The 26584-nt window shown below is 47.6% G+C and overlaps 1 protein-coding gene across 1 annotated transcript in view; it reads left to right on the forward strand.

The window, feature by feature from the left end:
* The window catches only part of RSL1D1 (ribosomal L1 domain containing 1), a 202009-nt gene that overhangs the window by 36975 nt on the left and 138450 nt on the right, over positions 1-26584 (forward strand). The gene's annotated exons all lie outside the window — the stretch shown is intronic.

Below are 26584 nucleotides of genomic sequence, written 5' to 3' on the forward strand. Positions count from 1 at the left end.
AGAGAGGTTATCCATTCAGACTCATTGTCACTTGAACGTTCAACATTCTTCTGTATAAGCCCTGTTTCAAGCAGTTTGGCTTACGATCTTGCTTAGAAAATAAATAAACCATCTATGCATGCTCTTCTTTCTTGCACTGGTTATTCCTCATTTAGATCACATTAAGTGACAACAGGATGCTGGGGAAGCAGAGTAATGAATGACAAAGTAACAAGTGGAGAGTTTAACGGGTTTGGGTGATAGATTGAGGCTATGGGAATGCCCCATCCATGCTTTCCTGCACAGACTAAATGTATGAGATATTTGGCTTTTGATCCCATCTCCACATTCAGATTTTTGAGAAGGACCCTCTCTGATCTAATTTCAACAATGTAAAGGGCCATCTTAAGCTTTTCTCTCATTCACTCAGTGCATTCTTCAACGTGAACCTTCACTTCTCTTGGCCCTAATTCTCTTAGAAGTAGAATTGGTGAGAAGCATGTGATTTCCCCTTTGGCGAGGATCTTCCTGATGTCATCCTTTTGCTGCAATGTGGGTGATTTCCATGATGTGGTTGGGGATGAATCCTTGTGAAGTGGTGTTGAGAAGCTGGTATTTGGTGAGGTGGCCAGAGAGACGCGTGTTGATGGCTTTTTCCAGGACTTTGTAGGGTATGTAATGAGGGATATCGGTTGGTAATTTGCTCAAGTTGGCCTAGGGATTCTTTTTGAGGGCTTTGACCGCTGCTTAATTCCATCGGTCAGAAAAGGTTGCTGTAATGATGGAGGTGTTGAGGACAGTGATGAATACCTCTCTGATGGGGGTCGATTCTTTGTTGAAGGTGTGATGGGGTTGGCTTTGGAACGCAAACTGGCACTGGAAAGTACGTTGCTCCAGGGGTGGGGAGGTCAAAAACTGATAGGAAGCACTGTGCTGCGCTTTTGTTACAAGGGTACGATATTGCAGCACTGCTGCAAAACCAGCCCCTACTAACAAAACCCACCCCCACCGACTCAAAACTGTCTCCCACCCTTCCGGCCCACCTGGAAAATGCCCGGTGCCTGCTATGGTCAGTCCAGCCTGGAGTGTATGGTCTTCATGATTGCTGTGATTTCCTCTGTGCTGATGGCATCCCATGTGCTTATTGCGTTGTCTTCGTTCATCACTGGGAGGCTTCTGGTGAGATTCAAGGGGTCTGGTTTGGGGCAAAGTTTCATTATATGATTGTGATATTGCTGCAGAAAAAGTATGCAAGGTCCTTTCACAGGTCTTGTGATGGGGTAATATTGTCGGTGGCTGCTGTGGGTGAGGTGAAATCTTTGATTGCTAAGATTTCTTTGCTGTTGGAGCTGACATTTAGTAGTATGGCTTGGGCTTTTGGACTTGGCACACTTGTGTCCAAGAGGTTTTTGGGAAGAACCATATAGATCATATTCCAATAATCCATGCATGTAATGACCAATTGTCTGGTTGGTTCCATTCCGTGATTTATTTGGAGCAACAATAAGACTTTTAAGTATTCGCATGTTTGACGGTCTTTTAACCCCTGTGTTTACTTGTGGGCAACTGTGTACCTATAGTCTTGATTTTATTTGTTCGAGAATGGTTGGGGCCCAAAAGTTAGGTGTCTTGATGAGTAGATGTAACAACCCTGATAATTTGACCACCCCTTGTCTGAGTAAAAGGGGAATTTTGACTGGCTGACAGAAAGTTAGTCCTGCTGAATGAAATATTGTTTAAATCAGCAGATTATACTTCCAGACTTTCTAGATATGATCGAAGTAACTTTGACAAGTCCCAATGAGAAAGATTAAGCTTCTAGTCTGGCTTTAAAAGACACGTATGAGCTTCCATACGTTGCCTCTAAACATTTCCTTAGTAATGGTATTAAGGAACTTTTGGCTTAGAATTGTTGGCATGTAATGCATATAATGTACACTTTTGAGAAGATGATATAGGCAATAGCATTGCTATAGCAGCATAAACTACTTCCCAGAGGTTTAGCAGACAGCAATATTCACTGCCTTGCTATTCAACTCATCTTGACCTCTTTTTTTGCCTTTCCCACGTCGCCACCAATAACAATCTCCGATTGCATCATAATATTTGCTGGTTCTACTCTTGTCTGCGCTTCTGCGAAACTTTGTTCTATGCATGTTGTTTTTTTCCCCTCCCAGATATATAACGTATTTTGGCAGATGGCAAAACCATATTGTTTGCAAAATTGTTATTATGCTTTGACATTCATGTACCTCAGATGCTGTTTGTTTAACTGTATAGTCATTGGATGACAATAATTGTCCTTCATATTAGTCATCTGTAATTCAGACTGCAATTACTCTTTGTTAGACGGACCGGGAGGGTCGGCCGAGGATAAGAGGAGAGGTCTCCGGGGAGAGCCGTCTCCAGTGAATCGTACAGACAAGTAACTCCCCCCCCACAGACGGACACCACACAATGATAAAGTTCAACGATACTTTATAGGTAATTCTTCAAGTACGGTAGAATGGTACAAGGAGGTCTGGACTCAGGGGTCCCCTCTATTCTGGTCTCTGTTTGGGAAAAGGGTAGCGGGACAGTCTTGTTACCAAAGAGATGGGAATAGCTCTCAATCCTCGAGCTCGGTGGTGTAGATGAACGGGCCGCGGCGGAGCCAGCAGGGCCCGAGATGGATGAAGGAAGACGACGGTCCGCGGCAGAGCCAGCAGGTCCCGATGAAGGTGGTGGTTACAAACGGTCCGCGGCCACGCCAGCAGGTCCCGACGACGATGAAGGATAGGGTGGTTCCCAAAGCCGCGGCAGCGCCAGCAGGCAAGACGAAGGTGCACAAGACAGAGCTACGGCAGCGCCAGTAGTCCGTCAAGGATGAGTTCTTCTTTGCGTCTCTCGCCTCCAAGATACAACTGCCGTCCTGCTCTGGAGCTGCCCCAGTTATAGGGCTGGTGTGCTTTGATGTCCGGACCCTCGCACTTGGAGGTCGGGAGGTCCGGGATGAGGGGGTTCAGACACCCAGCAGGGGGGTGGAGCCAGCGCCCGGGGAGGCGATGGGCGAGCGGTACTTGGCGGGGGGGAGCCATCGACACCTCTTGCTCCCATTGACTGACCAAGTAGCCCGCTCACCTCCTGGGTGGATGTTGGTGCCGGAATGTCTGAGGCCTGGCCGGGCCCAGGGTTGAGGTCGATCGGGGGCCAGGCGGCCTCGTGGTGGAGTGTCCAAGATGGCGCCCAGGATGGGCGCGCAGGCCGGTAGTGGGTCGGCCTACGCGGTCAACAGGTTCGAGTGTAGGGGTCCCTGCGGGGACGGGGGACGTGCAATGGTGGTGTGTGGTACTTGCGTGGCTGGGCTCGGGCCTGGTTGGGCCAGGGGAGAGCGGCCCTTCATGTGGCCTGTCCAACATGCGTCCCCCCCAGCTGAAGGCGGGGAGAGTTACCCATTCTCTTGGGGACTCTTTTCGTCGAGGCGGAAGAACCGGGACAGGCCATCTGCGTTGGCGTGATCTGGCCCAGGCCGATGTTCAACTGTGAAGTCCATCCCTTGTAGGGAGATGGACCAGCGTAGTAACTTCGGGTTTTCCCCCCGCATCTGCATCAGCCACTGCAGGGGTCGGTGGTCGGTCTGTACCCGAAAGGGGGTGCCAAAAAGGTAGGGCCGGAGCTTCTTGAGGGCCCATACCACTGCAAAGGCCTCCCTCTCTATGGTGCTCCAGCGTTGTTCCCGTGGTAGGAGTCGCCGGCTGATGAAGGCCACCGGCTGATCACGGCCTTCGGTGTTCACTTGAGACAGGACTGCCCCAATGCCATGGTCGGAGGCATCCGTCTGGACGATGAACTCCCGGCTGTAGTCGGGGGCCTGGAGCACAGGGGCGGAGCACATGGCGGATTTCAATTGTTCAAATGCAGCTTGACACTCTGGGGTCCAGTTGACTTTCTGGGGCTGATTTTTTGACGTGAGCTCTGTGAGGGGCCTCACGATAGTACCATAGTCTTTCACGAACCTTCGGTAATAGCCCGTGAGGCCCAGGAAGGCCCGTACCTCGGTCTGGGTAATGGGGGGCTGCCAGGACTGGATGGCGGCAATTTTTAGCTGCAGAGGGGCCACCAGGCCGCTTCCCACCTGGTGCCCGAGGTAGGTTACAGACCCTTGCCCAATTTGACATTTGCTGGCCTTGATCGTGAGGCCAGCTTGCTGAAGGGCGTGCAGCACTGCTCGGAGGTGGCGGAGGTGCTCGGACCACTGGTTGCTGTATACAGCGATGTCGTCTAGGTAGGCGGCGCTGAATCCTTCGAGCCCCGCCAGGACCTGATTGACGAGGCGTTGGAATGTTGCTGGGGCATTCTTCATGCCGAAGGGCATGACTGTGAAATGGAAATGGCCATCGGGAGTGGAGAAGGCAGAACGTTCTTGTGCCCGGGGTGTGAGGCCGATTTGCCAGTAGCCCGCCGTTAGGTCGAAGATACTGAGGTAGCGGGCAGCTCCCATGCGGTCGATTAGTTCATCTGCCCGGGGGATGGGATGTGCGTCTGTCCTGGTGACCGCATTCAAGCCCCGGTAGTCGACGCAGAACCGGAGTTCTGGTGTGGTGCCGGGGGCAGCTGCTTTGGGGACCAGTACTACAGGGCTGGCCCAGGGGCTGTCTGAGGGCTCGATGACCCCGAGCGTGAGCATTTTGGCTACTTCCTCCTGGATGCAGGCCCGTACCCGATCTGGCACGCGGTAGGCCCGGTGGCGGATAGGGGGGCTGTCCCCCGTGTCCACATCGTGCGTACACCAGGAAGTGACACCTGGGGTGAGGGAGAACAGGCTGGCGAATTGTGACAGGAGAACTTGGCACTCCTGGCGTTGCTCTCGGGTGAGGGCCTCTGAGAGTCGGACCCCCTCTACGGAACCATCTTTCTCCCGCGTTCGTAGGAGGTCCGGGAGGGGCTCGGAGTCCTCTTCAGCCCCATTGTCTGTGGCCATCAGGAGGCTGAGTTCTGTCCGTACAAAGTGCGGTTTCAGTCTGTTAGCGTGGAGGACCCGGAGGGGGTTCCGGGAAGATTCCAAGTCGACGAGATAGGTAGCCGGACCCTTGCGCTCGACCACTTTGAAGGGCCCGGTCCACTTGTCTTGTAGGGCGCAGGGTTCGGTGGGGGACATCACCCATACCTGTTGCCCAGGTTCAAATTCGATGGAGGAGGCATTCCGGTCATACCACCTTTTCATGTCCTCTTGACTGGCCTCTAGGTTGGCTTTTGCTAGTTCTCGGAATCGCCGGGTCTGGTTGCGGAGTGTTAGGAGGTAGCGGAAAACATCTGGTGGGTTCTTTAGAGGGGGCATCTCCCAGCCTTCCTTAACTAGGCTGAGCGGCCCGCGCACGGGGTGTCCATATAGCAGTTCAAATGGGCTGAAGCCCAGGGACTTCTGGGGAACCTCTCGATATGCGAAGAGGAGGCACGGCAGCAGCACATCCCACTGGCGACGGAGGGGCTCTTCCAACCCCCCGATCATCCCTTTGAGCGTGCGGTTGAACCGCTCAACGAGGCCGTTTCCTTGAGGGTGATAGGGGGTCGTGAACCGGTAGGTAACCCCGCACTGTTGCCAGAGAGATTTCATATATTTCGAAATAAAGTTCGTGCCCCTGTCACTGACGACCTCCCGGGGGAAGCCCACCCGGGAGAAGATCCCCATCAGAGCCCGGCCGACTACCGGGGCTGTCACAGTCCGCAGGGGAACAGCCTCCGGGTAGCGGGTGGCGTGGTCCACTAGCACCAGGATGAATCGATGGCCTTGTTTTGTGCGCGGGTCCAGGGGCCCTACGATATCGATTCCGACCCTCTCGAACGGGGTGGTGACCACGGGAAACGGTTGCAGGGGGGCTTTCAGTTTGCGGCCGCTCTTCCCACTGGCTTGGCACGTGGGGCAAGATCGGCAATGCTGGTGTACATTGTCCCTCATTTTGGGCCAGAAGAAGTGGGTCACCAGGCGGCTATAGGTTTTGTCTTGACCCAAGTGTCCTGCCAGGGGGACATCGTGGGCCAGGTTTAGCAGAAAGTCTCTAAAACGGAGGGGTACCACTAGGACTCGGCTGGCCCCCAGCTCCGCGATTCTCTGCTCACTGTACAGCAGATCATTGTCCCAGTAGACCCAGTGAGTTCCGGAGGTATCCCCTGCGCTTTGGGCTAGCGCTTGCTGGCGGAGTCCCTCGAGGGAGGGACAGGTCTTTTGTTCTTGGCGAAATTGTTCTTGCGTGGGCCCCCCCTCTTGAGGCCACTGGTCGAGGTTAGCGAGGTCTGGAGGTTGAGCTGGTTCGGGGGGGACGTCACGGTCGGTGGTTTCGGCGGGGGCGACCGGAGGCGGTGGCGCCGGCCATTCGAGTTCCTCTGGGCGGGTGTTGGCACGGGCGGTCATGGACCGGGTGGTGACGCACGCCCAGCCCGGGACGCCCAGCATCCCCAGGTGCTCTTTTCGTTCGACTGCTGCCCATGGAGAGCTTTCCAGGTCATTACCCAGGAGGCAGTCTACGGGGGCGTCATCTCGGACCGTCACCTTCAACATGCCGGAGACCCCTCCCCATTCGAAGGGGACGCAGGCCATCCGACACAGGCTTTCTGAGTTATCGGCTGAACGTACAGGGCAGAGAATGTTTGGTAAGTATTGTTCGGGGGTCACCAGGTGACAGCGGACGGCTGTTACACTGGCCCCAGTGTCACGAAGGGCTTCAGCCCGGCGTCCATTGATGCCCACCCATTGGCTGTACTTCTGGGTATTAGCGGGTAGGGGGACCCGCGGGACCATGTCTCTCCCCCCCTAGGCAGGCGAGAGCCATGGCGGCTGGCTCCCATTCTTGGTGGTCCTGTTCATATTCTTCTTGTTCCTCTGAGATCTGTTCCTCCCCCAGAGCAGCAGCGGCTACTTGGCGGGGTCTTGGGCTCTGGTACTGGGGGCAGTTTGGGTCGTTTGCATAGTGTCCGACTCGTTGGCATCGATGGCAGGTAACATTGGCTCGATGTCCCGGTCGCGCTGGGGTGCTGCCCCGGTTGGCCGGGGGGGTGGGGCTGGTAGTGAGGGTGACCGGAGCGTTGCTTCTTCCGCGTCCTTGGCCTCCACCTCCTCGGGGACGGTGCTGACCATTGTTGTTCCGGTTCTGTTCGGAGGACCCATTTCGACTCACTCTGGTGATCTCCCACCGGTCTGCTTCAGCTGCGAGCTGCCGGGGATCCGTTAACTTGCTGTCGAGGAGGTGCTGACGAAGTTCAATGAAGCAATTGTTCGACAGATGCTCCCATACCATAAGATTGAACAGTTGTTCGTAGGTTGTGACCCTGCTTCCTTTGATCCAGCCCTCGAAGGCTCGGCTAAAGTAATTGACATAGTCCACCCAAGTTGTACCTGGGATGCGGGTGCAGTCTCGGAACCTCTGACGGTACATCTCGGGTGTGAGGCCATAGCGGGTGAGGAGTGCAGCTTTCATATGGTCATAGGAGGTCATCTGGTGGTCCGGGAGTTGCAGCAGGGCGTCGCGGCCCTCATTGAGGAATCTCCCCCACAGACCGGCCCCCCAATCGCTTTTATCGATCCGGTGTGCAGTCATAGCGATTTCATAGGCCTTAAACCATTGCTGGATGTCGTCCTCTCGGAAGTATTCTCGAACGACATCCTTGGGGATGTGTACCTTCTTCTCTGTTGCCCCTGGAGTGTGGGGTTGCTCGGGCACCCCTGCTTCTTTATTCTGTTTGCGTAGGTCGATTTCAGCTAATTTCCGCTCATGTTCATATGCCAGTTTCTTTTCCTCGAGCTCCCTTTGTCTCTGTTTCTCCTCTCTTTCTTCTCGGAGACGCAGGTGCTCTAAGTTGATTTTCTGTTCGGCCAACTTTAGTTCAACGTCCATTTTGAGCCGGGCCATTTCCAGCTCGTGTAGTCGGGTTCTTTCTCGTTCCTGGATCTCGTCTGGCGAGAGACCCGTTCTTCGTTCTTCAGGGGCCATGGGGGTTTGTGCTGCGATGTCTTGATCGGGGGTTCCGGCAGCCCCGGTTTCTGCCCAAGATTCCAGGGCCTGCTTAAAGTCATCTTTGGTATTTAGTCCGGTGGTAGCGATACCTAATTCGATACAGAACTGTTTAAGTTCACGATGGTTGTACTCGTCCAATTTCTCCATCTGGAATTTCTCCGTTGATCCGCTGTCTTTAGTTGACATCGTGATTCGCCGTGGGGTGAGCTACTCTCTGTACGGTTTATGCGGTGATTCGGATCCCGTCGCTGGCCACCAATGTTAGACGGACCGGGAGGGTCGGCCGAGGATAAGAGGAGAGGTCTCCGGGGAGAGCCGTCTCCAGTGAATCGTACAGACAAGTAACTCCCCCCCCACAGACGGACACCACACAATGATAAAGTTCAACGATACTTTATAGGTAATTCTTCAAGTACGGTAGAATGGTACAAGGAGGTCTGGACTCAGGGGTCCCCTCTATTCTGGTCTCTGTTTGGGAAAAGGGTAGCGGGACAGTCTTGTTACCAAAGAGATGGGAATAGCTCTCAATCCTCGAGCTCGGTGGTGTAGATGAACGGGCCGCGGCGGAGCCAGCAGGGCCCGAGATGGATGAAGGAAGACGACGGTCCGCGGCAGAGCCAGCAGGTCCCGATGAAGGTGGTGGTTACAAACGGTCCGCGGCCACGCCAGCAGGTCCCGACGACGATGAAGGATAGGGTGGTTCCCAAAGCCGCGGCAGCGCCAGCAGGCAAGACGAAGGTGCACAAGACAGAGCTACGTCAGCGCCAGTAGTCCGTCAAGGATGAGTTCTTCTTTGCGTCTCTCGCCTCCAAGATACAACTGCCGTCCTGCTCTGGAGCTGCCCCAGTTATAGGGCTGGTGTGCTTTGATGTCCGGACCCTCGCACTTGGAGGTCGGGAGGTCCGGGATGAGGGGGTTCAGACACCCAGCAGGGGGGTGGAGCCAGCGCCCGGGGAGGCGATGGGCGAGCGGTACTTGGCGGGGGGGAGCCATCGACACCTCTTGCTCCCATTGACTGACCAAGTAGCCCGCTCACCTCCTGGGTGGATGTTGGTGCCGGAATGTCTGAGGCCTGGCCGGGCCCAGGGTTGAGGTCGATCGGGGGCCAGGCGGCCTCGTGGTGGAGTGTCCAAGATGGCGCCCAGGATGGGCGCGCAGGCCGGTAGTGGGTCGGCCTACGCGGTCAACAGGTTCGAGTGTAGGGGTCCCTGCGGGGACGGGGGACGTGCAATGGTGGTGTGTGGTACTTGCGTGGCTGGGCTCGGGCCTGGTTGGGCCAGGGGAGAGCGGCCCTTCATGTGGCCTGTCCAACACTCTTGTTAGTAACCTCTACTTTTGAAAATGATCAGCTGATTGTATTTGATAATTTTAAGTTATGATCAAATGAAATCCCACTATCCCATAAATATTATTGGGCTTTAAGGAAGTCAGTCTTACCTACAATGCAGCAGGTCACTCTTGAGATTTTTTGTTGTTGTTGCTCCACATTCAAATGTATACCTAAAAAATATAGACTATCGAGGCATGTACCTCACAAATATCAACCCTAACGTTTTAAATGCAACTATATAAGCAGGTAACCAAATTCACTATTGAGCGCCAAGAATGGACTTGGTAATACATAGCCCTAAAATGAGTAGGCAATGTTTTTGATTAAGGTTTGTGGATTTTCTACCTGTCAACATTGGAGTAGGGTGATGTTATTATATGGTTTGCATTTTCATTGACATCCTCCCCACAATAATGTTATTACTGCTAACTGATAAATGAATACATGCCTAAATGAACTTACTGTGTTTAAAGATGGTCACTTGCATGACCATTAATTCTTCATTTGCATTATACGTTATTGTATCAAAGCCCAGAAAAGCAATGTGTTCTGTAAGCCTCGTGTCTTGTAGAAACACACATAACATCTTTTAAAATAAGTGTTCTTGTGATATATAACTTCGACTTGGATTGCTCTTGGTAAACATTGGTGTGGTTTTTAAAGCTGGAACAATGGGAAACACATGTAAAGGGTTTAGCAAAAGCATAGTCACGCCATTTTTCATATATTGAAGGGAGAAAACTAGGTTTTAGAATAAGGAGAAGACATGCGTCTTCCTGTAGTTGAAGATCTCGTCCAACAATAGGGATTTTCTAGCACTGTATATACAGATGTGCCAACATTCAAGAAATTTCAGAGATAAGTAGCTTACTTGGAATTTATATTCTTGGCTTTCTAACATTCATGTGTCGGATTACTGTTTGCTGACTGTTTCTAATAGAGGCTGGTGTGTGTATCTGTTCTTGAGAGGGAGAGCACTTGAAATAGACAAGTAACTCTTAATATCTTTAAAGACCGCTCTCTTCATAGATTACTTGCAGAATGGTAACTGGAATCCATTATGGCTTGTGTAAAACTGTGCCTGAATTGTACAAACGTTAGTCGTCCTGGGAGCAGGCTTAAAGTGTTTATACATGGCCGTTTACCAGCCTAGTAACACACTTTTACAGTTTTGGTGCTTTTGATAATGGCATTATAAACCGTTTTTCATCACGCCCTTATTAAAAATGGTGCTTTTCTTCAAACAAACACTGAGGTCAGAACCAATGACATCGAGTGTAATGGCCTTTGACTTTCACATACTGGTGTTTAGTTGTGAGGGGCCACTGCAGAAGATACACCACTTACCTTCAAAAAGAATTCCGTCTGAAAGACACCTCAGATCCGTTTTGGAAACATACCCTTTAAATAGCCTACAACATTGAATGCCAATGTAGATGTATCTATATAACTAGCATATAGCATAATATTCGTTTTGTTAGAAAAGTGAAACTCTTAACTGAGCTCAGGAGAGTCTGGCAGTGTATCATTTGGTGCCCAATAACCGTCGAGCAATACAATAACACATTTGTCATTCCCAGCGCTGGGCATTTATGAAACTGTAAATGAACTTTCTGTTTAGGGAAAGGTAGTAATGATAGATGTCTTTGTTAGCAGCAGAAAGTTTCCATGGCAGGAGTTGCCAAGCTTGAGCAAAGTATAAGAGATCTGATGGCAGGATAATTGTTTCGACTGTCCTGCAGCTCTATTTTTATTGCTTGACTAATCAAAGATGATTGTGCTTTCATCCCAATACTAACATCGTCAGAATGTTGCTATGTGGGTACAGGTTTCCTGCTAAATTAGTTGATTTTAACAAATTTTTGTCTATGATGCATGCCTATCCTCCTTGGCTAAGAGTATGTCATCTGGTTTGTTGGTACTTACTCCATCATTAAGAGAAGGTCCCAAGTGCAACACGTTGTGTTAAATGTCTGGGAAATGGATTACAGGTCACCCAATACGATTCTTTTCCTTTAATTTAAAGTGATGCTGGCATAATACCTCACAGCATGAGAAGCATCCCTGTTAGTACCATCAAAAAAGATAGAGCTACATTAAAACCTTTAAATAAGCAAAAACACGTGGCCACCGTTACCTGTCGTCATTCTTCATTTTAAGTAAAATATGTAGTATTACCACAACTGTCTGATAGTCCAAATAACATTTTATGGTATTACCACACATTTTCTTGCTGTCTATAAATGAAGTTTTTGATATTCATCTGTCTAAAATATTTAATCATTTCTTATGTAGGATTAACATATGTACAATTTCTGCATAAAACTCATGCAAATGCTGTTAGACATAATTTGTTTATCGTTGTAACTGTTAAAAAAAGTATCTAGTTAAACAGTTAGTATTATTTTTAACAATGCTGTGCCAAGACACTATTAAATGGCTTTTGTTCCTGTTAAACGGGGTCACACCTTTTTTTTAACCTTTAAAATGATAGTTGCGTATGGGTGTTATTTGCAGACTGCATTACTAGTAACTTGCTACTATGAGTTGCAGAGAAGTAGGAGTCCGTCTCCTAAGAGCCCCACTAGTATGATGGTAAACATGGTTTTCAGAGATGGACACCCCATTTGCATTTGAAAGTCCAAAGGCAGTGCTGCAAAATAAGTAAATTATTATTTCTAGGATATCTTGTGGTCAGACACATCATTTGCCTTCTTGACTTTTAGTAATGCATCACAATATGTGCTCTTGCTTCATAGGTTACTGTAAAGACATTTTGTGTCACTTTCTCCTTCCATACACAGCAACTCTATGTAAGCATTCAATTTTTCTCACTCTATGCCCTCTGTCCCGCCATCTCTCTCTTTAGCTGTAGGACTGAAGGTAAATGTATTGATTAGAGAGAGTCTGCATGAAAGATGTGACCGGAGCCACTGTAGACCCTTTTCTAATGCTCTCTGGCTGCCACAGTGTCCCTTTTTCAATGTACTATGATTTCTAAATCTGAGACTGTCATTATAATAACTATACCCACACCAGATGTTTGTCTACCGCTCACTTTTCTAATTTCTCCTTCAAATTGTTGTTTCCTCCTATTCTCTCCTGCTTCAGTTTTCTCAACAACACCTAATTGCACTGTCCTGTAAAATGCAAGCATTTTGGGGAAGATCATCCTGTCACAATGCCTCCTTCTCCTTTCATTTCCGATTCCCTCCTGTTTCCCTAAGCACATTGAATATGTTATTAGTTTAGCATAAAGCATTATACATATGTTCAGTTTGCAATGTAACCATTTTTTATTTTATGGTCACCGTTTTCAGCTTATCTCAGTCTACTTAAGGTTTGTATGTATAACATTTTTATAAAGAATGCACTGAACCTTTATGGGCTTCAGAGTGATATATGGTGAAAAAAACCCAAAGTTTATAGGGACGTTATAGTTAGGTTGACATTTCACTCGTACAAAACCAGCGAAATTCAGCGGCCCCACAATGCGCATATTACATCACTCATGACATGGTCAGTGACATCACAATGACATCACTTAATGTTTCTAAAGAAATTATGAGTGTTAAATATATATTCACCAAGGTGTATTGATGAACCAGTGGGTGTCTGAATGCCTGTACGGATGAGTGGGTGTGTGACAAACAGTATAAGTGAGTGATAATACGTGTCTCAGTGAATGTATGGGTGAGTGACTAATTTGTGTAAATCTCTATCAGTTGGTGTGCAAGTGACTGTCTGGATTTGTAAGTAGGTACATGAGTGGCTGTATGGGTTATTGATTGGTTGTCGGAGTGCCTGTATGGGTGAATGAGTGTCTGTGTGGGTGAGGGGGTGTGACTGACTGCCTCATGGATGAGTGAGTGGGTGAGTCAGTGGCTGTATGGGTTTGTGAGTTTGTCTGCACATGGCCGAGCTAAGGGGGGATTATGTATGTTTATTTCCAATTGTCTTACCTACAAAAAAAATGGAGTTGTATTTTTATAACTGTTTTTATCATATAGTTGGGCTACATTATAATAACACTGTCTGTATACTAATAGTAAATTTTTATAATAATATTCCTGTACACGATCTCTCAGTGGTACTTAAAACCCTGAATGCGAAACTTAATAGCATAAACAATAGCTCCCATAAACAGTTCATTGTCATATGGGGTGGTGACTTTAATTGCTCCCTATGTGAAAGATCAGGAACAGGAAACTGTGGGTTTACGATAGATAGGGAAACCAGCCCGACACATTTTGAACATACTTTAACGGGGAATGCCTTCAACGAGATCATGTTTAACAACGATCCAGGGTTCTCAAATGAATTATGCAACACTGACCCCTTTCTCCCCAACTTTTAATGCCAGAGGTTTATCGTCTACAATTGATTTTATTCTTATTTCTTCGTGTTATAGGGAATGTATTGATAGCTTTAAAGTCTTAAAATCTCCCCTAAGCGATCACTTCCCTATCAGGATTGAATTATTGGATCCACAATTATTAGTGCACAAAAAAGCTGAGGTTACTTCTGAAAACCTAGAAATTATTAGGCAAAATGGATATGCCATAAAATGGACTAGAGTGGTCCCCGAGGAGTTTCTTAGTAACCTAATTAATGCTTGTAGCACAAATATTGGTGCGTGCTTGGACCTGGCATCTAATGACCCAGACATTATTAGTAATTTTAAAGAAATAACTGGCTGTATAAAGAGGAGTCTATGGGTAAATGCCAAGGAACAGAAGGTCTAAATGAAAGCTGGAGGTTGGTTTAAATCAGCATGCAGTAAGGCCCATAAACAACTAAAATTGGCCCTGCATAAGCCAATAAGAAACCAGGCCCTGATAAGGGCTCTACGTAAGGAGTATAAAAATGCACTAAAAGTCCAAAGGCAGATGATGAAGAGGGAAGCATGGGACGCTATTATGGAGGCCTCAGAATCAAAGAATATGATCGCTTTTTGGAAAGCGGTGAATGCCCCTTTTTTCAAAGATGGTACGAAGGCTCGCTTGGAGATAGCTATCACAGAGGATGAATGGGTTGAGCATTTTGAAACACTCTATAACCCAGCAGCAAGTAATACTGATATAGCGAGAGAATCTATGAGCAAGGGTCAAGATATGGAAGGGTTGCAACTTAACTTCTCACTGGAGGAGATAATTAAGGGTATTACCACCAGTCGTGGGGGAAAGGCACCCGGCCCGACGGAGTCCCTGTGGACATTTTTAAGAATAATATGTTGCTCTGGGCACCTTTGCTGACTAGAACCTTTAACGCTGCTTGCTCAATAGGGTTGATTAGTACGTGGTACAAGTTGATCATAATCCCCATTTTTAAAAAGGGAGACAGAGCAAGCTGTGTGAGCTATCGGCCCATATCTTTGCTTGACTCCACCATCAAAATTATTGGTAGAGTCATCTTAGATAGACTGCACAAATGGGCAGAGGAACACCATATTATCAGCGACCTTCAATATGGGTTCCGTGAAGGAGTGGGTACCACTGAACAAGCACTAAATCTATCAATACTGATTGAGAAATATACTACAGCAAAGGGAGGTAGACTATTCTTAACTTTTTTAGATTTGACTTCTGCCTTTGATTTTGTTAATCATGGGAAATTGTGGATAATTTTAACCCGACTAGGAGTAGAAGCAAATATCAAATTTTTGAAAGAATTGTATAACGGGGCTAGTGTGGTAAATTAAATTTACTTATTACCTCATTTCTGAATTTCTATGCTTAATAAATCATTATTTCTTGTCAATGCAAAGCGAGGAGTCCGTGGTGCTCAAATGAAGGAGGAGAAGACCAATAACTCGAGTTAAGGGGAGCGATTCCAGCACCAAGCGGGCACAGGAGCAATCTCTCAAGTTCCTCTCTTGAAGTGGGGGGTGTCTTTATTTTCAACAGCAGAATATTTATACAGTCTTGGTCACGAGGCAAAATAGAGGAACAAACAGGTCGTGGCAGATAGAGGAACAAAGATCAGCAAGAGGAGCAGAGTGTGAAGAAATGGGGGCGTGTCTTAGGCTTCGTGAGGGGACTTGCGATGTGAAATAGTCTGACAGTTGGAAGGGGGAGGCTTCCTCATTTGGGGGTTTGTGCTCGTGCTTCATGTCAGAAACATGAACCATCTCTGCGGGGGGGGGGGCAGGACTGGTTTCCCGGACTTGCCACAAACCACAGAGACAGATAGTGAAAATGAGGAAGGCCAGGTGCAGGGGTGTCGTGCTCGTGCTCGGGGTCTTGGCACACCAAAGGGTGAATTAAAAACAAAATGGTGCCGGCTTTTAATGTGGGCAATTATTAATCGCGCAAAGGGGATCGCGCAAAGGGGCATAATTAGATCGCGCAGAGGGCAGCGAAGGGGCATAATTAGATTTTATTTCCACACTAGTGCAATGGTTAGATACGGTAAAAATGGGGAGTGCACAAGGGAGTTCAGCGTTGCAAGGGGCGTGAGGCAAGGGTGTGTCCTTGCTCCATTTTTATTTTCCATCTGCATAAACAATCTGGAGGACACCCTGTTACAAAACTGCACTGATATGCCAACTGCCTCAGCCCGTCGTATTCCTGTTCTCATCTATGCAGATGATGCCGTCCTTATGGCAAGGACCCCCATAGCCATGCAGGTCATGATCACTTCCTTTAACACATTCATGGCCAAACTAGAACTAAAAGTAAATTGCACGAAGACTTTTGCTATGAATTGTGGTGGTAATGTGAACCAAAGGAAAAAAACATGTTCATAGGATCAACCCCACTACAACACACCCCGACATTCCCCAATTTGGGGATTTTGTATGATCACACGGGCAAATGGGGCTGTGCGATTAAAGCTAGGAACTTACTGTTTTCTAAATCGATAATGGCTCTTAGGTCTTTTAGCAAGAAGATGGGTAGTAAGCCAGTCAAAGAGCTTTTGTATATATATAAAGCAAGCTGTGTCTCGGTGGCATTGTATGGGGCTGGAATTTGGGGCGATTCAAATGTCAGTTGCCTGCAGGTCACCGAAAATGCCTTCTTGCGATATCTCTTAGCACTCCCAAAAAGTATGTCCAGTTATAATTGCCATACAGAATTGGGCATTTCTTATTTGGAAGATCTAATTAAGGTGCAACCGATTCTGTTATGGTACCGGGTATGGACTACGGAGAAATGTCACTTAAACCGCCTTATTCTGGGAGATGCTTTGAAACTAGATGGGGGGGGGGGAAAGAATTAAATGGTTGTGTTATATAAAAGCCTTTTGTGGTAATATTAAGCATCCGGAATTCTTTACTGACCCTATGTCAATGTTTGACATTACCAGGAAAGCTCTGAAACAGTTAAGTCTAAATTTCCTTGAAAAACAAAGAGAACAAACCGAGTTGTTCAAAAAGACAGTAATTGCTCACCAGATGATAATTAAACCAAGGATCACCCAGCCTTATCTAAACCTCCAGAAAGGTTCTTGCTGACCAGATTTCGGTTTGGGATTTTGTTTAGACTGCTGAGTTACCCTGTCATTAATGATTGGTCTAAGGAAATGTCCGTGTGATAATGTTTCTACCCAATCGGATATACACATTTTATTTTTCTGTAGATTTTATGTTATACCTAGGAAGAGATGGATCATGCCCATTTTAAGATATATGAAATTGAGACAGTGCCGTCCAGCATTTTTAGCTATACAACTCCTGGAGGATATTTTCTCTGTTGCATCAGTTGTGGCCTTCCTTAAAAGCACTTTTTATCTACGTAAGACAATGATTATATGAATTCTACTATTTTAACTTTTTGGCCTATGTTTATACTGTGTATACTGTTTTCTAAATATTTTAATGTAATAGTTTGATGTATTTGATGTACTTTTATGGTTATTTATGAATATAACCGAATAAAGTCTTTTTGATTTGAGTTTGTCTGTGAGGGGCTGTATGGATGAGTGAGTGTGCGTGGATGTCGGCAAGTGAATGTTTGTGTCAGTGGTATATGGGTGAGTAGCTGCATATGTGAATGGCAGTATAGGTGAGATTTGGAGTATATAAGTGACTGTATGTGAGAGGGATTGTAGGAGTGGCTGTATGGGTGGGTGAGTGTGTGCTTGTCAGTGACTGTACAGGGGAGTGAGTAGGTGTTAGCATCTGTAGGACTTGGCCTTTTTGGCTAAAGTTCCCTAAACTTTTTTCTTTCCCCCTAGACAGTGTTCCTGACTTAGAGTTGCCAATTTAGATGCTTTGGGTATTTTCCACTGCTGATCAGTGTCAAAGTACAAGTGTTCTCTATGTAAAGTGTAATTTTAACTTGTTGGCCATGATTGGTATGTTTGCCTTACTAGTAAAGTCCGTAGTGATTTGCACTGTGTGTGACAGGGCTAGTAATGCAAAGGCCGCAGAGAAGGGAACTTAGGCCTGCATTGTAGAGCCTGCGCACAGTTTGCTAAGTTAGCATGTTGTCCTGACAAGTGCAACCACTTGTCAAACATTACTTTTCCTTTTGCATACACATTGGACACCCTGTGGTAGGTCCCGGCTAACCCCTGGGCTGGGTGCAGTGTAAGTAAAAGGCAGGACATATACTGAGGTGTGTGTTATGTCCTGACAGTGAAAAGCACTCCTAATTAGTTTTTCACTGCTGAAAGGCCATTCTGCTCATAGGACCGAATGGGGGAGGCTGGGTATTGTATTTTAGTAGCCTAGTTTCCTGTAAGTTTATGATGGAGAGGTGAAGTTTAGTATGTATGAACTCAGTTTCATTAAACATCTTTCTGTGAAAGTGATTTCGTCACTGTGTGTTCAGAAACCACTCTTTTAGAAAGTGGCTGAGTTTTGTGCTTTAAGCATTTCTGTGTGTCTGCTGAATCTGGACTGTCTGGATCTGAGAGGTGAGAGGAGCTGGGAGAGGTCTTGACCCAGGGAGGGGTTGAGATGGCATCTGGCTGCCCTGCATCTGGAGATTAGGTGGAGGAGAAGACAGGAGGTGAAAAGGCCTGGGCTGGTGCGACAAACCAATTTTCCCATCTCCTGCTGAGTGATTAAGGATCCAGACCCCCCCGTATGAAAGGGAGAAAGGTGACGCTGGGATGGAGACATCCAGAACTGATTACGGGAGGGGTCAGGGACCCTTGAGCACAACTAACTCCAAAGACATTTAGGGGTATAGCTATGAGAGCTGAAACCCCTGAACGTGGGACTGAAACAGAAATGGATTGAGACTGAAAAGGCTTGGACCCATTCTGTGGTCAAGAGGAACCTCTGCTAAAGAAGGAGCAACTGAAGAGACTGCTGTGGAAAGACCAATCCTTGCTTCGTGATCTGGGGCTGGTCTGCAGTTTGCTGTTCTAACCAAGGAAGAGGCTGTTGGGACTGTGCTTGAAGGCACTGGGTCCCCCTGCTTGAGACTGTGTTCTGTGCTGTGTCTTGTAACCCAAAGGGCCCAAGTTGAGCTGGCTCCCTGTTTTGAAACACAGGAACATAAAAGTTTCTGGAGAAGTTTCAAGCGACGCGGTGGGCGCGTGTTGTGGCAGCTTGAGACCCTCGGAAGGTGTGCCCTGTGATCTTGGACACACGAAGTAGAAGTGAGACTCTGACGCACTGGGTGCGTGTCGTGGTGCACAGGAACCACAGGTGAAGAGCGCCTGGCCAACTTGGGCATCTCAGGTGGAGTGAGTCTCGGACGTGCTTGGTGCATGTCGTGGTGCACCGAAGGCATTAGTGAAGAGCGTCTGGTCGGCATGTGCACCGAAGGTGGAGAGAGTCTCAGACGCGCAGGGTTTGTGTCGTGGTGCACAGGAGGCGCCTGGTGATAGAGTGCACCGCAGGAGAAGTGAGGCTCTGACATGGTGAGCATGTCGAGGTGTGGCCGAAAGCATTGGTGAAGAGTGCCTGGATATCGGGGCACCGGAGTTGGTTTAAGTCTCAGTAAAGCAGTGTGCGTGCTTTGGTGCAACCTGGGACTGCGAAGATGATTGGCTGATCATCGTGTGCACCGGAAGAAAGCGGTGTCTCTGCAGCGCGGTGTGCCTTTTGGTGTCAACTGAGACCGCAGGAAGGAATGCCTGGTGAGCATGCACTCGGAGGCAATGTGGAGTCCGATCAGCGTTGTGTGCGTGGCTTCGTGCCAGTAGAGACCCGGAGTGTGCGGTAGTGAACGTGCACCCTGAGTAAAAGTAATCTCAGGGGTGTGGGGTACGTGTGCCCTGCGGCCACCTGAGACTTTCTAACACTCGTGGCACCGACTGGCAGCCCCGGAGGAGCTGAGCTGCCAGGCCGAGCCACTGAGGCCCGTTGAGAGAGTTCTGCACAGAAGGCCCAGTTCAAGGAAGGAGGAGAGTGGGGTCGCACCCCCAGGTAACGTGGATTACTACCTGGGTGGGGTGCGGGCTTGGAGGGACACACTCTCTGCCTCTCAGTCCTTCTGGCCATGTGAGCCTTTGCTTCGGCTCAGAGTGGGGACCGTACTGACGAAAGGAGTGGCAGTACAAGGGCCAGAGTAAGAGGCTGTACTTTGTGTCATCGTTGAACCGTGTAGCGGGCAACTTTTACCGAAGAGGCTGAATTATCGTAATACACATTGCCAATATTGCTTCTAACGAACTGCCGGACTGTCTTAGAATGCCTGACATTATTATTGCCTAACGAAGTACAAAATTGTAGCGCTACACATTGCAATATTTTCCCTTACCAAGTGCAGGAGTGTAGCGACCCGCATTGCATTATTTCTTCATTGCAAAGTACATGATTGAGATGTGACGCATTGCATTATTCCTCCCATTGCAGGTACCGGGGTGTATCATTACGCATTGTATTATTTCTCCTGTGCCCAGCACAGGATTGTAGCGTTACGCAGTGCACTATTGTTTGTCTATCGCAACGTGTGTGATTCTAGCATTTGGACCAGCGTGACATTTGGAAAGTGGTGGTTGGGATTAGAACCTACCAGCGAGCCTGAACGAATATTACCCTTTATTCTATGTTGGCTTATGTATTGTGTGGTCTGATCGTATATCTTTTTGTATAAAGTTATACTAGTTATTATGAAACTCATTTGGTGTCCATTTGTGGTGTCACCAGGGGGTTGCTGTGGGTGTGGTTGCACATACAGAACACTCGTGCCTTGGAGATAGGCCTGGCTGCTTGTGCCAAGCTACTATTTATCTATTTATTTATTTTTGACTTTTGACTTTTGTAAAGTGCTCTGAAACCCTGCGGGCATCCTGGCGCTGAGAAGATAGCAAGTAGTCAGAGAATAAGCTGTCGAGGAATATGAAAAGTAATCGGCAGAAAAGACGGTACTGTTACTAAAAACAAAATTCTCAGACCTTTGGAAATTGCCAGGTCTTAACTCTTTTTCGGAACAACATCAAGCTCTGAGTGCTCCTAATTTCCAAGGGAAGACGATTCCAAAGGCAGGCAGCTGCCACACTGAAAGCTCTCTTCCCCCAGAGTAACCTTCTTTGTCCTGGGGATTCTAGCCAAACTGGCAGAGGAGGAACGGAGAGTACGAGTCGGTTCATACCATTGGAACCTATCCTGGATCAGCTTAGGACCTTGCCCATGGAGTGCCCTGAGCACTATATATAGAGATTTAAACAGTATCCTCTGAGCTACTGGCAGCCAGTGTAACTGTGCTAGTGCTTGAGTTGTCGAGGAGCGACGTGCTCGACCTAGCGCTAACTTAGCTGCTGCCGCCTGGGTACTCTGGAGCCTAGCAATCAGGTATCCGGGGGATTCCAGAAGCAGGGCATTACAGTAGTCCAGACGACTCAATATTATATTCCTTACTACCGTAGTTTGTGCCTGTGCTGCCAACAATGGTAGCACTTTCCGAAGTCCTCGGATAGAGTATAACAGCCTCCCACCAGTTTGTTAACGTGAGATTCCAGGTTTATTTTCTCATTAAAGCTAACCCCCAGGTTTCGTATGGCGGTCACTGGTGTCAGCATGCCATCCGAGGTTATGGGCCAGAAGTCAGCTGGCAAGGCTCGAGGGACGACCCCCACCTTGCATTGCAAGATCTCAGTTTTTTCGTTGTTAAACTGGAGCGAGTTCTCCTTCAGCCATTTCACCATTTTTCACATGCATGCGTGGAAACTATCCAGTGTGTCCACCTGGTCACCCTCAAGGGATACCACGAGCTGCGTATCATCAGCGTAAGGGGGTGAGCAGGGCTATCTCAAACGGTTTCCTTACTTGGCCTAATGTTGAGTTGGGAGCCCCCAGGTCGCGTACTTGGTGACAGTAGTGCGGAACTGGGACTCTGGCTTCCAACTGTTTCTGTATGAATAAATGATTTGGTGTGTGTGTGTGTGTGTAACTGTATAGGTGACTAAGTGGCTGTATGATTGACTATTGCTCAGTGAGTAGGTGTGTGAGTAGCACTGTGGATGACTGACAGTGTGAGTGGCTGTATGGGTTTGTGATGCGGGGCAGGTGCTTACCCCAGTGTATTTCATTTTAACGTTTTGCCAGGAGCAGCACCATAGCGGTGAACCATCTAGTGCCTTTTGGGAAATCCTGAACATACCCTAGCAGGGCATTTAGGAGATCAGCGACCAGGTCTGTCTCCAGCATTTGGGATAATTTGGGAAAATAATCTCACCCCAGTAGTGCTATGTCCGTGTCATGTGGAGAAAGTCTGTTCCTGGGGTGTGGCATTTAGGGCAATCTGAGGAGCAAGATTGGTCATATTTGGGTTGGTCATTGGGTGTTTTTTAGGCATGACAATTTAAAATGAAGAAGTTTGTGGAGATGGTTAGGTAACATCATCAGAGTGCCATGTTTTTCCTATTAGTTGCACTAGTACCTAACTAGTCCAGATACGCCATAGAAGAAAATAACAGATGATTTGCTGCGACACCTACAAGCAATATCGGTAGGTCTGTGATAAAGAGAAATGTTAATAGTTCGGACATACCAGAGTCCACAACTAGACAACTTAATTGTATTTTTAATCTCATTTGAAAGAGGTAAAAAATCTACAGCGACAGCATTCTGCTACAGAAGCTGGTACGTAAGGTGTGATTGATCCATGTCATACACCATTTTTACTTTTAAAGTTCCCGTACTAAAATCAGTTATATTATTATCCCCCACACAGATGCAATGGTGTCCTACCATTACTCTGTTTCGCCCTGATGAAGACCTTTTTATAAAGCGACGGTCCCATAACTATAAGGTCGAAATGCGTTGGCATTATTCAGCAGTCCAGAGTTAAAGAAGTTACAGAGGGATGCTGCTTAATTCAGCGAGTAGAGCCTGATTGTTCAGACTCACACTGACAAGTCGTAGAACCAGTCTCTGACCCTTATCAGGACCATAAAATATAGAAATTGCCTAGAACAAAGTGAGATTTAATTCTCATACGAAAGAAGTATGACACTAAACGATTAGGCCAAAACATATAGATACAGACGATTGCCCAGACATGAGTGTAGGAAGTCACAGCAATGTTTGAAGTGAATTCAAATATAATACAATGTATGGGAAAATCGAACCTTTAACCGTTTTTTCTGTGTATTAATGTCTTAATAATGTTTTGCTTTCAGTAAATCTATGTTTTGTATATATGTGTTTACAATTGTGATGCTAATTATGAAATATTGATGAGATCCCTATATACTTGGTGAAGGGACACTTGAATGTAAAAAAAAAAAAAGTTTTTTGAAGAAAAAAGTTTGAAGCATGACCCCACAGTCAATAAAAGGGACATCTGTGTTTGAAAATGTAGTGTGATCTGATCTATGGTGCAGAGGTAACACTGCTGTTGAAACAATTGATCTTAGATTCCGACCTCTGTCTACCTTAATTGAATCATTCCCCTTAGCTTGATATCCATCATCTGAGTTTAGGCACCGCATGCTGCCCACATCTTTTCTGTTCTAGTTCTCTCCAGATAGTGTTACCAATAGGATCTGAGTTTTACATCGTGAGTTGGAAGCAGTACAATACTGGCACAATACAGTTTGGATACTAATTGATCCACATTGGAATCCTTAATCAATAACTTTAGGGAAGGGAACTTATCTGGTGCTATCAGATAATTCAATATAATAGTCCTCAGTGCATTGTGTATGTGGTCATAATGAAACGATCCACGAGTAAAGCATCATTAAGGCATAGATCTGTGGAGTGTGGTAGTGCATGTCCCTGTGGGAAGAGGTAGTCAAAAGTGTGGAGAACATATCATGACAAAGTGCGTTTCACCAGAGTTTCGCAGATTATGGGGAGTCATGGGTTATCTGCCAATGTTAAGGCAGGAGAATAGAGAAGGGTCCCTCCCAAGAGTTGTTGAAGTTTCCTCGACACCTAGCCCATGGTGGATAGCATTTGACCATCCTTGGGGGCCAACGGGATCCCTTTGGGTAGTATGGAGGTACTGGGCGCAGCAAGGTCCACCTGAGTTCTGGTGTATAGCTGTCTAGCATCAGCATGGTACAAATGATGGAAGTATTGGCATTGTGCATCCAGGCAATTAAGCTGGAAATGAGGTACTACAAACCTGCCTCTCTTTATGGGAGCGAGGTCGCCACTCGCCCAAATAAGTTTGAGGAGTAAGCTGCGTAGAGTAAGGAAGACTGAATTGATTGGTAAGTGGTATGGGAATTTTAAGGAACAGATGGAGGAATCTGGGAAGGATCACCATTTCTATTGCGATCCTGCCATCCATCGAAAGAGGCAGGTGAATCTATCCATCAATTTGTGTTGCTAGTGTGTTGATGGCAAGACTTTAATTCAGCCACACTACCTGTTCATTGTCGGGGTGAAGTAGGATGCCTAGATATTTAACTGGCCCATCACACCAGGTTAATGGGAAGGCACAAAGGGTCTGTGTGGAAGTGGGGGTCATGGGAAGAAATGCCGATGTTGACCAGTTGACCCAAAGACTGGAATGGATCCCAAATTGTGTCATTTTGTGTAAAATGAGGGTTACGTTTTCCTCCGGGTGACGGATGAAGTGTAAGATGTCATCGCATAGAATGAGATGCGGAAGTGGCCAGTTTGAAATTGAAAGTCACGGTGAAGGTGGCGCAAATGAAGATGTCGGACCAGTGGGTTCATTGCAATTATAGAAAGTAAGGGTGACAACCGGCAGCCCTGACTGGTACCCCTCGTAATTAGGAAGGAAGGCTTAAGTGAGCCATTGACTCGGAGGCGGGCTGAGGGTTGTACATACAGGAGGAATACCTAGATTACAAAGGATCACACGGAGAAAAAGCCCTTTCAAGGAATTGAATTCCCTATTGGCGTTTTTAGTGCTCTATAGCAGCAGGGTCCTCCGGAGAAATTCTGTGGCGTATGGAGAAGACTGCATGTAGATTCAATAATGTGGAGTAGTGGTGAAGGGGCAGATCCTGACTGTGTAGGAGAAATGATTTGCTCCATTAGAGACGATTGGGAAGGACTTTTGCCAATATTTTAAAATTCAGGAGCAACAAAGGTCTATAAGAGCCACAGTGTAAGGGATGCTTGCTCTGTTTAGGACATAGGGTTTTGACAGCTTTGCGCATGGATGGTGGCAAGAACGCCCGATTAGGAGGGATTCCTCATAGACCGTGCGCAGATGCAGCATAAGTATATGTTTAAAATGCTTATAGAATTAGCTTGTTTAGCCATCAAGGGCAGGGATCTTGGAGGCGTCTCTAGGAAGTTGATTGCCTGTATAATTTACACACAGGATAAAGATTCGCTAAGGAATTGATGCTGAGGATTGTGGGACCAGACACCTTGTCAAGGTAAACTGCTTGGACAGAGGTATCCCCTGATAGGAAAGGTAGTGTAAAGGCGAAAATAATAATGGAGTAGGGTATCAAGGATACCCTCGTTGGAGGTAATCTGTGAGTCCCTGCTCAGTTCGGATATGTATGAATTGCCTGTCTGTGGGTATGGACCATAAGTTAGTTCAATTGGAAATGGAAAATAAGGATGGGCAGCGACCAGTGTGCACATTAGGGCAATGAATCAAGCAGTGCATCAGACTTTTGCAATAACTACCCACCACCCCCAACCCACACCAGGCTCAGTAAGTCCCAGTACTGACCGAAAGAACTAACCCCATTTACACACAACAACAATACAGTAAACATGTTTGTGTGTACCATTAGGGTGTGGCAATGCTACAGCATACACTCATGCAAAATGGGATCAGTATACAGTGGGGTGAGAAAGATCCTGTGAGACTGAAATGTAAAGTCAGAGAGTGCATAAGAGCATGACTACATTAAGGCTGAAGTGGAGTTTTGCAGCTTGAAGATCTTTCTGGATTCACTATGCTGTGCATTATTCCACGGTCTTGTGGTTGGGTCCGGATTCGTAGTCTTTTCTTTGTTTTTTTTTTTTTTGTAGCCCAGGTGGGCGTCGGCGTCACACCCCCTTGGGTGTATTTCCGGTGACATCGGCATGCTTCCTGCGGAAGCTCCCACTCTTGGGCGCCATCTTTAGATTCTTTTTTTCCGCGGTCGGGTCTGGATCGTTCCCGTTTGGGCTCCAGACATTTTTGGAGAAAGAAGAAAGGAAAAGACAGAAAACACAAGGAGAAGTCATCTGAAGACTCCAGGGGACTTCATCGACGAACAATCAGCAAGGAGAAGGCGTTTTTCATCGAGATCCTCGACGACCATCGACGAACACACGACCAGGGAGCCCCTGGACACTCGATGATGGACAACACGCCGTTCAAGTTCTGCCGTAACTGCCACCACAAGTACGCGCAGAAGGACCAGCACCCGGTTTGCAACCTTTGCCTACCGGTGGACCACGAAAGCGGAGACTGCAACGCCTGCTCCGCCTTGGCACCGAAGACCCTTCGTGTGAGGGAGAGACAGAGGGTAGCGCACGCCACCCTGCAAGGGAAGGCCCAGACTCCGTCCCTCTACGAGCTGGGGATGTCCTCCGAGGAAGAAGACAACGCTGCCGCCGAAGACGACAGCTACATGGTCGTAGAGACCGATTACACGAAAACTTCTGATAAGGTAGGAGACTCTTCGGCCCCCAAGAACCCGAGAGACTCTGAGTCTCGAAAAATCGAGGGCAAGACCCCGAAAGCGCCGACGCCAAAGAAGGCGGCGTCCGCGACTACTCACAGGCCCAGCGGATCCTCAGAGAAGGAGTCCCCGGCGCCGAGAGCTGCTGATCAGCAGAAGACGTCGAAAATCGTCCCCGAAAAGGATCGATCGACGCCGAGGGAGAAAGACCCTAAGCTAACGACGACGACCAGAGAGCGAAAACCCGGTTCGACGTCGACGTCTAAAACTTCGACACCGAAAAGCTCGGCACCGAACCAAGCGCCGAAAAGAACGGCTGATCCATCCG

This window comes from Lissotriton helveticus, chromosome 10 (assembly GCF_964261635.1).
Source record: "Lissotriton helveticus chromosome 10, aLisHel1.1, whole genome shotgun sequence".
In the NCBI taxonomy this organism is placed as follows: Eukaryota; Metazoa; Chordata; class Amphibia; order Caudata; family Salamandridae; genus Lissotriton; species Lissotriton helveticus.